This window comes from Glossina fuscipes, unplaced genomic scaffold (genome assembly GCF_014805625.2).
Source record: "Glossina fuscipes isolate IAEA_lab_2018 unplaced genomic scaffold, Yale_Gfus_2 2, whole genome shotgun sequence".
NCBI classification, from domain to species: domain Eukaryota; kingdom Metazoa; phylum Arthropoda; class Insecta; order Diptera; family Glossinidae; genus Glossina; species Glossina fuscipes.
In genome coordinates, this window is record NW_023998416.1 from 32,393,689 (window position 1) to 32,405,874 (window position 12,186).

The following is a 12,186-nucleotide window of genomic DNA, read 5'->3' on the forward strand; positions in this document are numbered from 1 at the left end:
TATATACAACAAATAAATTTCTACACATTTGTGGAGAAGTCTTGTACTTTAATGTGAATTAACTGAGGCACTTTTTTTTTGCTTACTGCTGCACTGCTTACATTTATTTAAACTGCGTTTTTACTGCTATCGTGGCTGCGTAATATCAGGTGTTGTAATTTTCTTTAATAGTTTTTACCGTTTTTTTATTCAAAGTCTTCTTGTCATTGTGAGTAAATGACGCTTGGCTTTGTATAATTAACACAACCTAATGAAATTGAAAGTGCGTGTTATAGTAGACGATTTCGATCTGGTTATCGTTGCAGTCGTTTCTACTTTCGTTTTATAAGGGATTTCTTTTAAAATTGTTTTCTTTTTTATATTTACGCTAACAAGTCGGATTTTCATTTATAAAAATAGTGCGCTTTATTTTCATATTCTCGTTACTGCATAGCTTCATATGTGTGCTCGCAATTTGTAATGCGTTCATAGCTTCGCAAGACGTAAAATGAGATGTAATCAGTAAAAGAGCGTAAATGCTGGATGATTGCATTTCTAACCGGAAAAATTTAATCATTTTAATGATATTCACGTTTACGAGTAGTAGTGTAATCGTTTTATTTTGGTTTTTGTTGTTTTGTTATCGTTTTTCAGTTTTTCCACTTATTACAAGGTATAATTAAAAATTTTTTAATTTTGGAATGAGAATGAGAATGAGATCAACTTACAATGCGGAATGCGTAAAGTAAAAATGAAACGTATGCACACACATATGCATATAAAGATTCAGATAAGAATTTTACGACTGCTTTAGAAAACTGTCATTGCTCTTTTTGTCGATAAGTCAAGTGCCAGGTAGTCTAGAATGCAATGAGGTTTTAAGGAACAGTTTCATAATTGTATGAAACCAATTTATGCCCCACTCGGCTCGACTAATTCCTATTACAAGGCAGCATTACGATAAACATTTCTACCATCCTTCTGGAATTTCTTGTCAAAGTACTGCAAGAAAAGCAGTTTCACTGGTTTTTTCTGTGATTGCATATGAGAAATTCTTTGCAGGTCGACTTTGTCAACTTAAGTTTCGATGGATGCAGCGAAAATGCGTCAGCTGAGTTTGGCCAACTTTTTTCCTAATGAGAAGAAAAAATGAGAAATTTCTGTTCACTTTTGTAAATCTATGTTTAAGAAGATTCCACCAACACTTTCGTTTTGACTTGTTAGTTATAAGGTGGTAAGCGTTCTCAATGCGTCTTAACAATGTTTGTACCAAAATTTTCTGCAGAATTATTCTTCGTGTGCATCCGCGAAGCATTTGAACAGTAGAAGACAAACGAGCGCATGCAAGTCCCATCAAGATTAAATGAATGATTAAATCGACCCAGAATATAATATTGACCTTGAGTGGGTATACTTTATGGAACCACTGAGATATGTTTATAATCGATGTAAAGGGAAAGGCAAATCGAATAAAGTCTCATTTTCCGTGGATCGGTATAAAAAGAATGGCGCAGACGGAATCTCTCTCGTACGTTACGTTACGGGCTCTCGCATCCACAATAAGATTTCAAATTTACCAAAGTTTAAATAATTAAGAGCATAATATTTTACCTCTTTGTACCCCTCACCAAATGATAAAGAGTGTATTCATTTTGTCAAAACGTTTGCAACACCCAGACGAAAGCCTCACAGACCCTAAAACCTGTCAATCGATCTAAGCACGTTCGTCTGTCCGGTCTGTTCGCCTGTCTGTTCTGTGTAATGTGTTTGTTAAACATTTTCCTAGTCGCCAAAAAAAAAAAGCTTAAAATTTGGCACAAAAGTTCTTGCATACAGGCTGGTATTAAAATTGAGCCAAATCGGTCGAAGGAACCGACCACAGTATGCAACATAACCTGAGGCTGCCTTTGTTTTCAAATTTTGAAAAGGAAGAAAATTTGTAGACGATATCTTTATTTTTACAGGCGGTATATTTACTACAGATGTTACGCAGTTGGGCAGAAGGACAGATGGACAGACGAGAGACATGTTTAGATGTATTTCAAATTTGAAACTGGTCAAGAATTTTTACATTTGATAGGGTTTTTGAAGCTTGTTCCTGCTCGTTGTGAAGGTATTGAAAAAAATACAATTTTTTTACACTGTAATATTGGGCAGGTGCGGTCAATTTTTGACATTTTTCTACAAGTACTACAGCATCGCTAATAGAGTATGGGGACAAATTGTTGGACATTTATTTGCTGTAGTTTATGAATAATGATGAAAAAACCAATTTATTCCTTTTGAGAAACAGAGGTATTCTCACTTTATGTAGTAGTGGTAGGCGTGCCATTTGACCGATTTGGCTCTTTTTCAAAATTACGTAGCAAGCATTTTTTTCTACTTTTCGACCAGAAACTCTGACCATGCCCCTTATGTCTTTGTAAACACGATGCTGGTCAAGCAGAAAGAAGCAGGAAAAGCGGAGTAGTCGTGCGACCGTAGCCTTGAAGATATCTGACCGATACAGCTGCTTTCACACAACAATCTTAATTAAAGTATGGTCCATCGTACCAGGAATTGAAACCAAGTACGCAACAGTTCCGCTTCTTTTGCGTTTCCAAAAAAAATATGAAGCCCGTGACAACAAGGGGAGTACAGGGGTACACAGATGACAACACTTAACTTCTCTGAGACCTGCGCGTATGTTATGAGATTTTCTGCTTAAATTAAGAGTCTTGGAAGAACAAAGCTAATCTTTCTAATGAGTTTTTTTAGCATGAAAATGTAAACATCTTTATGTTTTTAGAAAATCCTAATAAAAACGTAATGTAAAATTAACGTTTTCCTTAGGAGGGAGTGGAAAGGAAAATGTTACCATACACTACATGTCCCAGTGAAATTGAATCGTTTAAGTTTCATGCCCTGGAATGTTTGAAGAGTTTGCGTCGTATGCAAAACAAGTGAAAATGTGATTGTCAAACGTTGTACGTGCATTCAGACGGACGACGAACAATTTAAATTATTTATTTTTATATTACTTGCACAGTACAGTTTTATGTAACTCGTATACATCCAATCAATCGAAACAGTTGTATTTTTCATCATAAAAAACGAAAAAAAATAGGAGACCACGACATCATCATAAAATAGATTGCAATGCAGATGACATTTCATTTTAGCAAGCTAGGCATATAGTGAGGCAGGTAAGCAGGCAATGCGAATTTTATTGTGCTCTGTAAAATAATCATAACGTTACTCTACGTATTGCCATCTACGTGATGCCATATGTGTTTGAATGTTTGAATGCGTTTGAGTGTGTAAGCAGCAAAAATTTGTCTTTACAGCTTTAGTTTGTTTGGAGGTGTTAAAATTGTTCAATTTTTATATCAAACGGTATACGAATTACTATAGTTGTTGTTGTTGCTTTCGATGTTATCGAATTGCAATGCATTTCATTTGCATGTTAAAATAATCAAATAATTTGCATCACTTGCATTATTTGAACGTTTATGATTATTATCTATAGATGTAAGTATGTGTATATATTTATATAAATATAGATTATTATAGATGAATGAAAGTATGCTCATTTTGTTGCTTTGTTTGTCACAGAAAATAGCAGAAATAAGCTTAAATTGACCTAAAATATTGCAATAATAAAAATCTAAAATACTCTAAAGTTTAATAATAATAATAATAATAATAATAATAATAATAATAAAAATAAGAGAGAGTTTGCCGGAAAGATTTTAATGCTTTTGTACGCTGCGTGTTTGGCGTTAATGCGATATGGGCGTGCTAACTTTATTATGAAACGAATACATGCAATAACATAAAACTCCAGCTCGCTTAACGCAGTTATTGACAGCAACGACTTTTCAAAATAGAGCATTACGTGTGAAATGGTTCGATTTGAGCCATTTTCACTAGCGCTCTTCCTTGGGTCAAAACACGTTGTAGCAAATGTTATGAAAATATCCTAGAAATTGTTGGCTGTAGATCGATCCCGAAAGACTTTTGGTACAATAGAAAAAGTGTCTATCCAAAGTCCTTCTGTGTCTTGCATAGATTCGCACACAGTTGAAATAGCCTTGTACCGCAAGTAGCGTAAGGTATAAAAAAGGAAAACAAAATGTTTAACGAAGCGAAGAATTTTCGCAAAATCATTCATCGATTATTATGCAAATTTTCGAACGGATAATGCATCATGAAATCCCACTCTCTGTTTAGAATCGGAAGTGGAGGCACGGTTCGTTACAAAGTTCTGTAACAAGTAATAAACGCAAAATATGGCTTCTTATTGTTCCGGAAGAGGGGTTACTGGAAGATTGACTAACCATCTGGCTCTTGTTGCAGGAAGCTTGGAAAGCAGCACTACAAATTTAAGCCGGTACCGCGGCCAAGCACTAACCCATCGAAGATATAAATAGTAATAAGTTATGCGCGAAGACCTGCAATTGCATGCGACTAAATTTAATCTAACTTCACTAACGGCATCCTACGCATGCGCATATTAAAACCTGCTGATTAAAGTTAGCAAACATTTTCAGCAAATGTTCGCCTTATTCTCTTACTGGTACGTTCTGCAACCGTCCGTTTCTTTGCTTTCGTTTCCTTATTAGAGCAAAAATTTTAATTATATACGTTTTAAGGCGGTCTCCGCAAGCTGTAGTCTAAAGACGAGTATCTGAGATTCGTTTTAGAATTAATATGTATCCGCCCTGGTTTATTTAACAAAAGATGTGTTGGCTTATTTTTGTTACCAATAGTATTTTTTTTATGATTCCGTATTTGTGGTGGGCTTTGAAGCGTGTTTGTTTAAAAGCTTGTAAAATTCATGTTTTAATTTATGTTTATTATGCGATATAATAATAATAATACTGTCTTTTGTCTGCTTGCCAACTACACGTAGCTGTGTACATATATATATGTTATTTGTGGAAATTAAGTTAATACGCCCTGATTTCTGCGTTCATTCGACAATAATTTTACTGCACAGTATACTGTGTTTTTTTTTTTCGTTTTTGGGAAAGTAAAAATTCAACTAAAATTAATAGTTTTAATTTTATTATTTAGCTTCTTAAGCAAATTTTCTTTTATCATGTTTGAACCGAATCTCAGATCTACTGTTCTTGCGGTATTTGCGTGTTCTTCTTGTAATTAGATAATACTATCAGGCTTAAGTAAATGCGGATTAACCATTTATACACAAATTGTTTATATGTAAGTCAAGATCTGACCATCCGTTATAAAACGCCTAGTTTTTTTAAACATATCTCCATCAATTAGGAAAGTATATCCTGTTTCATTATCACGTCCAGATGGCTAAAAGCTGTGTAAGCTGTAAGCTATCATCCCTATCAGCTGGAGGCTTTGGTATTCCTGATCGTTTTTTTCTTGTTAATTGGAAAGCTGGGAAATTGAAGACCACCTTTACTTGTAGGCAATCGGTATCGATTTTAATTTTCAGCTCTACGTTTGTGGTTTGAGTTTCGCTTATAATGATCCACCAGCTAATTGTGCGGTGCTGTAATAATGTATTTTCAAAAATAGTTGTGTCATTTTGTCCAGCCGTTTCATTACAACTTGATTTCGTATTACCCATAACATTCTCTTTTTGACGACTAAACGAGGTTGACGCAGAGGTAATTGGTTAATAGAAAAAGGTTCACGCGGCTCTTCTCAAAATTCGTACATATCATCTTATTAACCCGGCGCATTCCTTATCTGCCTATATTGGAAACAAATCAGCCGACTTTATATTAATATAAAGCTTAGGTTTACCATTAGTTTTATACTTATTAACTTATCTGTCGTTGCCTTAGAATGTTTTGTAAATTGACTCAGTATATTGAAATTGGTTTTTTTTGTTGCATATCGGCAGTTAGATATGCTAATGTAAACTTTATTGATTTTCCTTTGAAATTTTGCTAACTGAGTGGGAGTTCGAAATGATTCACATTTGCAACAACATTTTCAGTACTTTTAACACTCACTATTGGAAAATGGGAGTATTTTCTTACTACTAGGTGGGCCGGAAACTTCTTGCGGTTTCTCCCGACATCAAATTAAAGTAATTTTTTTCAGGTAGCTACACAGATAATTAGCCTTAAAGGTATATGTGATTATATGGAGCAGGCTTGTGTATATTTTGCAAAAAACTTTCAAAATAATCGGTTGCGCGGTGAGTGGCAAGAGGTAAAGAAGACATGGAAGATGAAGCTAAACATAGAAGACACATTTTCCTTTTTCAATTCAAAAAAGGTGAAAGAGCTGCAGAAGGACATAGAGGTGAATGTGTATGGAACTGATGCTCACTGGCCAAAATTGGTTTACGGAAATTTTCAGTGAAAGCTTTACCGTTTTCTGGTAGGCTAAACACATTAATGACGATCAACTAAGGGTTGCTGATCGACATATAACGATTCATGAAATTACAGAACAACTTTATTCATCCAAAACAACATGTTTGTTCCTATGTAAAAAAAAACAATATTTCATTTCATAGTGAAAAACTGCAAGAAATATGCAGACTACCTAATATTCTTCCTACTCTCACGCATAAGAATTAGGAGGCCTCTACATAGATCGAGTATTCCTTTATTTATTTGTGACCTATGTGCAAGCAATAGCATCGTCAAGACGCACTTGAACTATACACACAGTGCAGCAAGTAATATATTCATACTTTACAGGCTTAAGAGGTTAAAAATATCCTCATCTGGCTAAATATAATTTAGGATATGTTAGTAGTAGTAAGGGTGCTTCTTAATGAAACTTTTGCATTAGTGTGTAGAAAAAGTGGGCAACTTCCATGACAAATAGATTCGTAGAAATGAACATCTCAACAAAAATAATAGTAAAGTAATTTCATTCTTCTTCCCTTCAAAAATTCAGTTTTTGCAGACGTTTAGGGTGAGTGAAACTCTGTGTGCAGAAGGGTTAACTATTAAAAGAACACACTTGACTTTTACTCTTTGAAAAGGTTACGATGCTGTTGACTTCCAGATACACTTTCTGCCTAGATAAGCACATTATTATCTAGAAATTAAACTCTATCGGCATTTTATGACGAGGAAAATAACTAAAGTAAGATTTTTATCAATTCAATACCTTCTTGCCTTTTCTAATCGCCACTTAAAAATAAGTGATACGTTTAGTTGATTTATTGCTATAACACCGTGTTAGGGTACATATAGCATATGTATTATAAAGCTTTCTTGATCGGCATAAAATTTTGAATCGATTTAGCTAATCTTGTCTGCTGTCCGTTAATCTCGCTTTGTTATAACTTCTAATGTTGTAAAAAATAATTACATGGGACACCAAACGTATACTTAACTCTAGTTCGCGAACATCCTCGTATTCAATTTTTGAAAACCTGGGATGATGGAGAATGTTTGCTCCATAATTTAGCAAATGTCTACTCTTTTTGCATAAGCAATTATAAGAGTCACCTGTCAGTGCGATGATTTCATACGGTCTGGTGAGATGCCCTAATAAGTTTGTTACCTCCCTCTATAATAGTGAAATGTGAAAAGTTTCCTCTATAATAATAATAAATAGTAATAATAATAAAATATTTATGTATTGTTAATAACACTATCTCTGCTGTTAGCAACACAAAGGTTTTTGTTAAACTCTTTAGCTTTTATCGCGACTAATGAATGTTGGTTTCAATTCTGACGGCGTTCAAATCGATCAATTGCGTAACTGCTGCGTTCAAACTGGCGAGTGGAAATACTAGCTTCCACCGCGATTTCCACATCTACGTGAATATGCAAGCTTCCGCCCGAAGGATCTTGGCAAGCACCAATCTGCAAAACACCAATGTTGTGTCATATCTACCCTCAGGCACTCCTGACAGCGAGTGGGTCCCTGACCCACGCTTTCTCAAAAATTCATGGGACCCTGGACACTTCCGCAGTGCGTTGCAACCAGAATCTTGTGATTTTTTAGAAGGCAAATAAAATTATTTGTGAGCACCTCCGCGATTTTTACCCATTATTGCTCTGAGTGGGACTAAAAACATATTTTTTTTTTACTAAACAAAATCTCAAAATCCCTCCAAAGTATTTTCCTTAGGGAATTTTCAATACTTACTATACTACGAATCCTCTTTAGGGTAAAATTTTCTCAATTGTGGGCCTGAAGACGATTGTTTAGAGATAATCGATTCTAAAGTTGAGAGCAAGAATACATGCGCTTGACACATAGTCGTGGATACTCCATAATACCCTCGAGTTTGCAAACGATGCCGAAGATACAATTTAAATTTGCTTTACTCAAGCCTCTGTTAATGAATATGTAAAGCTTCGTATTACATATTATTCAGCGAATTCGCACTTTGGGTTTATAATACACTACAGCAGGGATCTTCTTGGATTATCTTGAAATTGCAGCCTATTGTTGTTAGATATCTTTCGTTTTAGGTATATGTACAAAATCCTGAATGTACACGCCATGCTCGACGGACACCTTCAACGGCTCTGCTGTCACATTTTCTTGTTAGATTTTTTCCTGCTTACCTTTCCTTCATTCAGGTCGCCTTAAGGTAATAGGACAAAGGTTTAGGAGAAACGGAAGACAACATTCTTCCTTTTTGTGTCTCTTAAGCAATGCGAATGGAAAGGATTTTTTACAAAGGTACACACGGAAAAAAGAAGAAAAACTTTTATACGCTTTTAGGTGGCGCGTAGAGGTATGTTATCTTTTAAAGCAACGTGCAAATCGTGCGGAGAGTGGAGAGCTTTTGGCAACAATTGCTTTTATCTATCTTTCTGTATTTTTTCATTTCAAAGCAAAAAAGAAGCATAGAATATTTAAAAACCAAGGAGTATGTGTGTATTTGTTCAACGTAACAATTTTAATCGATTGATCCATCTGCGGTTTCCTCATATGTACGTATGCCCATCTCTGTTTGCTGGCATCCAAAAGATGAAAAGAGCTTTGGAACGGTCGCAGGAATTCTTAAAGCCAAAACCAGGCACGTGTTTAACTATCACCAGCTCAGGAACATCAGGTGGGGCACGCGATCTGCTCACACAACTACGACCAAAATAGTCGAAAAATTTTAATTTACAAACTATGAGAGATGCGTGTAAATGTGTAATTTTGTATAAATATTGCGCAAGCCGACAAGAAAGTAAGAGCAAAAGGATGAACAAACGTAGAGGAACGAAAGCAACTTTGGTTTTTAAGCATTAGCGTTTGCTTTGTAGGTTTTTTGTTTTCTTGGCTATGTAAGGATGTGTGTATACATGTATAGAACGTATTTTAACAACTACCGATGAATAGTCGGAATCGGTATATTACTACGGTAATTGTCATTAAAATTGGCATATGAGAGGAAATGTTGCGTTTCTTGAATATAGTGATAGAGGGCGCGATTGGCGTATTCAATCGAATCCGGGATTACATGCATTTCGGCAGAAAAATGCAGATTTAATAGGCGGCAGGAGAGCAGGCCTACAACAAGCATTTTTTAAATACTTAAAAGTTTGACATAGCAGCGGCCATTTCTTTACACACAAAAGGCCGACGGACAATCGTCGCCGCACTTGCAGGCAATTTCCAAGTAACAAAGCTATAAAGCCCTAACAATATGTTTTGCATTCACTCCATTGGGGCACGGAGATTGGGAATTGTCGATACAAGTCTCTATTTCTAAGCGTAATCCTTCCAGATGATTTCGATTTTCATATGATCATCAATTTTCTCACTACTGTGTAAAACGTAAGCCCTTTCTTTTCATTTTAAGTGTTTTTTAAGTTTCAAAAATAGCGCTCTTCCTCGTTTTTTTCTAATTTCAAAAATATTTATTAAAAATTCTTAATTACTTGTAAAAGGAATAATTTGCATAATAAATTGCAGATATACTAATGCACGGTAAATCCGGTCTTGCGGTTAAAGAATTTCTTAGGAAAAAAAATAAAACGAAAATACAAAAAAAAAAAAAAAAGCTACATAACGGTAAAACTTACATTTTTTTTTTTAAAGAAAATCAGGCCTTCGTTTGTGACATAGTCGGTAACGTTCAATTGACGAATTGCAACAACGTTGCATTTGCGTTGAGAAACAAGTCAAACAAATGCTTTGGCCATTATGATGATAATTTTTGCATCCATTTTAAACGAACGGTACTTGTTTTCACAACCTTAAATATTCACATGAACGTAGGGTAAACACAAACACTGCGGTTATAGCTTCAACTTATTTGCAGAACGGATATCCGTTTAAGAGATGTTGTTATATAGAAGAAACAGGAAGACGCAAAGCCAAGCCAAGGCAAGGCGCAATAAATGTTTGCTCGTATTTTTTATAGTAAATGATTTAAGTGAAATCGTTGATTGGTTCGTTGAGGATGTTGAATAGTTGGGAAAATAAAAATCTATATGCACATGTATGTATAGTCGCTTATATGCCGCTTAATAAGATAGAAGAAAGGTAGTGGTGGCCTATTTGTTTATTGCGTTCACGTTGGACCATCATCCTTCGCTGTGAGACGGTTATTGCTTTTTGTTGTTTCTTACAAGATGATTGTGCATCCGGAAGTGGCTAATCGTAATTTAAAAGTTGTGTCGGTTTGGTTTGGTAGGTAAACAGGTATCCATCCGTTCGTATGAGTCCGCAAGAAAACCGCACACATTACAAAAAGCCTTTCTTTCTTATTTTTTTCTTTTTTTTTTCAAATTTTTCCTTTATTTTTTTAACATTTGTTAAGCGATGGAATGCGAGAAGTTATTATTTTTTTATTTCATTTAGGTTTGAACGACCAGAGAAAAATGATGACACTAAACTCTTTTATATCAATATTTTTTCAAAATACTATAAGCACCAGTGGTAGACATTTTTCGTTAAAATTTCTATTATGAACACTTGAGTGGAGTATTTGAGTTGGTTACGAGAATGTCCTGCGTTGTCGCCTGTTTTTGGCATTGGGTATATATATCTTTTTAATTTGTTGCGAGGTCTTGCACTTTCTATTTACCGTCACGTTGCAGTTGTTTCTTTTTATTTATTTATTTTTATTTTTTTTATTTTTTTTATATCTTTATCAATTTTTGTTTTTATTAAAGAAATTTATCACACAAACATTTACTATTAAAGGAAAGCGTATTAAATTTCAAATTACTGATGGATGATCTCGTTCGTGTACCGACGACCGACACACGCGCAATTATAAACGTCCGTCTATGCTCGACCACAACTTAACAAACAGTGAATGAAATCCAAATCCAAATCCAACAAGCGGTCTTCTTCCTCTACGATCGCCGATTACGCTATTTGTAGAAGAGTTGTTTTTAAAAAAACAAAACCAGAGCGCGCGCGAGTATGTGTATGTTTTTTTGTTGATGTCGAGACTGCAGTTAACAGTTAACATGCAGTTGCAATTGTCTATTGATTGTCTGTACGTACATAAGTGTGCGTGTGGTTTCTGGATTAACCCGAAACGGCGACCATTCTCCACAGGTACGTGATGAAGTACTGAATTCATAACGATCTTAGCGCTTCAGCTTTACCCCCAAACGAAATCCAAACGCAAAATACAACAACACTCAACACAAATAGTTAAAAAAAAAAAAAACAAAGACACCCGAACGAGATCAACACTTTAAACACTGCACACGCGCTGCTTAAGCTTCTGTTGCTGTTATTTACTTCAAATCTATCATCTAGTTTAAGTTAGCCATCACATACAACAATGACAACAACAGCAGCAGCAGCAGCAGCTTAGCAAATAAAGAAGAAGACAAACAACAACAAACTATGGGGGAATCTCATAAAACGTTTGTGCGCTCGCTCACCACCACCTCGAAAACTGTTACAATTACAAGTTATTCATTACGACAACAATAATAACAACAAAATACCGTATACCTATGCTGTTAACGTTAGCTGCCGCTACTCACGCTGTTGTTGAGACTGCAACCCGAAAGCCATGTCTTTACGTCTGGTAAGAAGCTTCCCATTGCAATTATTGCAAAGTACTTGCATCCATCCGTTCGTAGAAGAAACAAGCGCGGAACATCGTACCTTCACCATACTTATTTACTTACTTATTTCACTTCGTTTTACTCAATGAATGAATTGTAAATAGAAGAGCGGAGCCACTTATTGTCCTTTACAGCAGTCGCGCGGCCGTATGGCGTCTAACCGATTGTACCATTGTGTAGCAGTGCTTTAGCATTCCAATTGAGGCAGTTTAATATTGTATTTTTGTAG

The 12,186-nt window shown here is 35.3% G+C and overlaps 1 protein-coding gene across 1 annotated transcript in view; it reads right to left on the reverse strand.

Annotated features, from left to right (window-relative positions):
- LOC119634262 (early growth response protein 1-A) overlaps positions 1-11,660 on the reverse strand; it is a 45,616-nt gene extending 33,956 nt beyond the window's left edge. Inside the window, exon 1 of the mRNA XM_038028340.1 lies at positions 9,945-11,660. The gene's annotated coding sequence lies outside the window, so the exon portion shown is untranslated. The remainder of the gene's footprint in view (positions 1-9,944) is intronic.
- Positions 11,661-12,186: the final 526 nt, after the last annotated feature.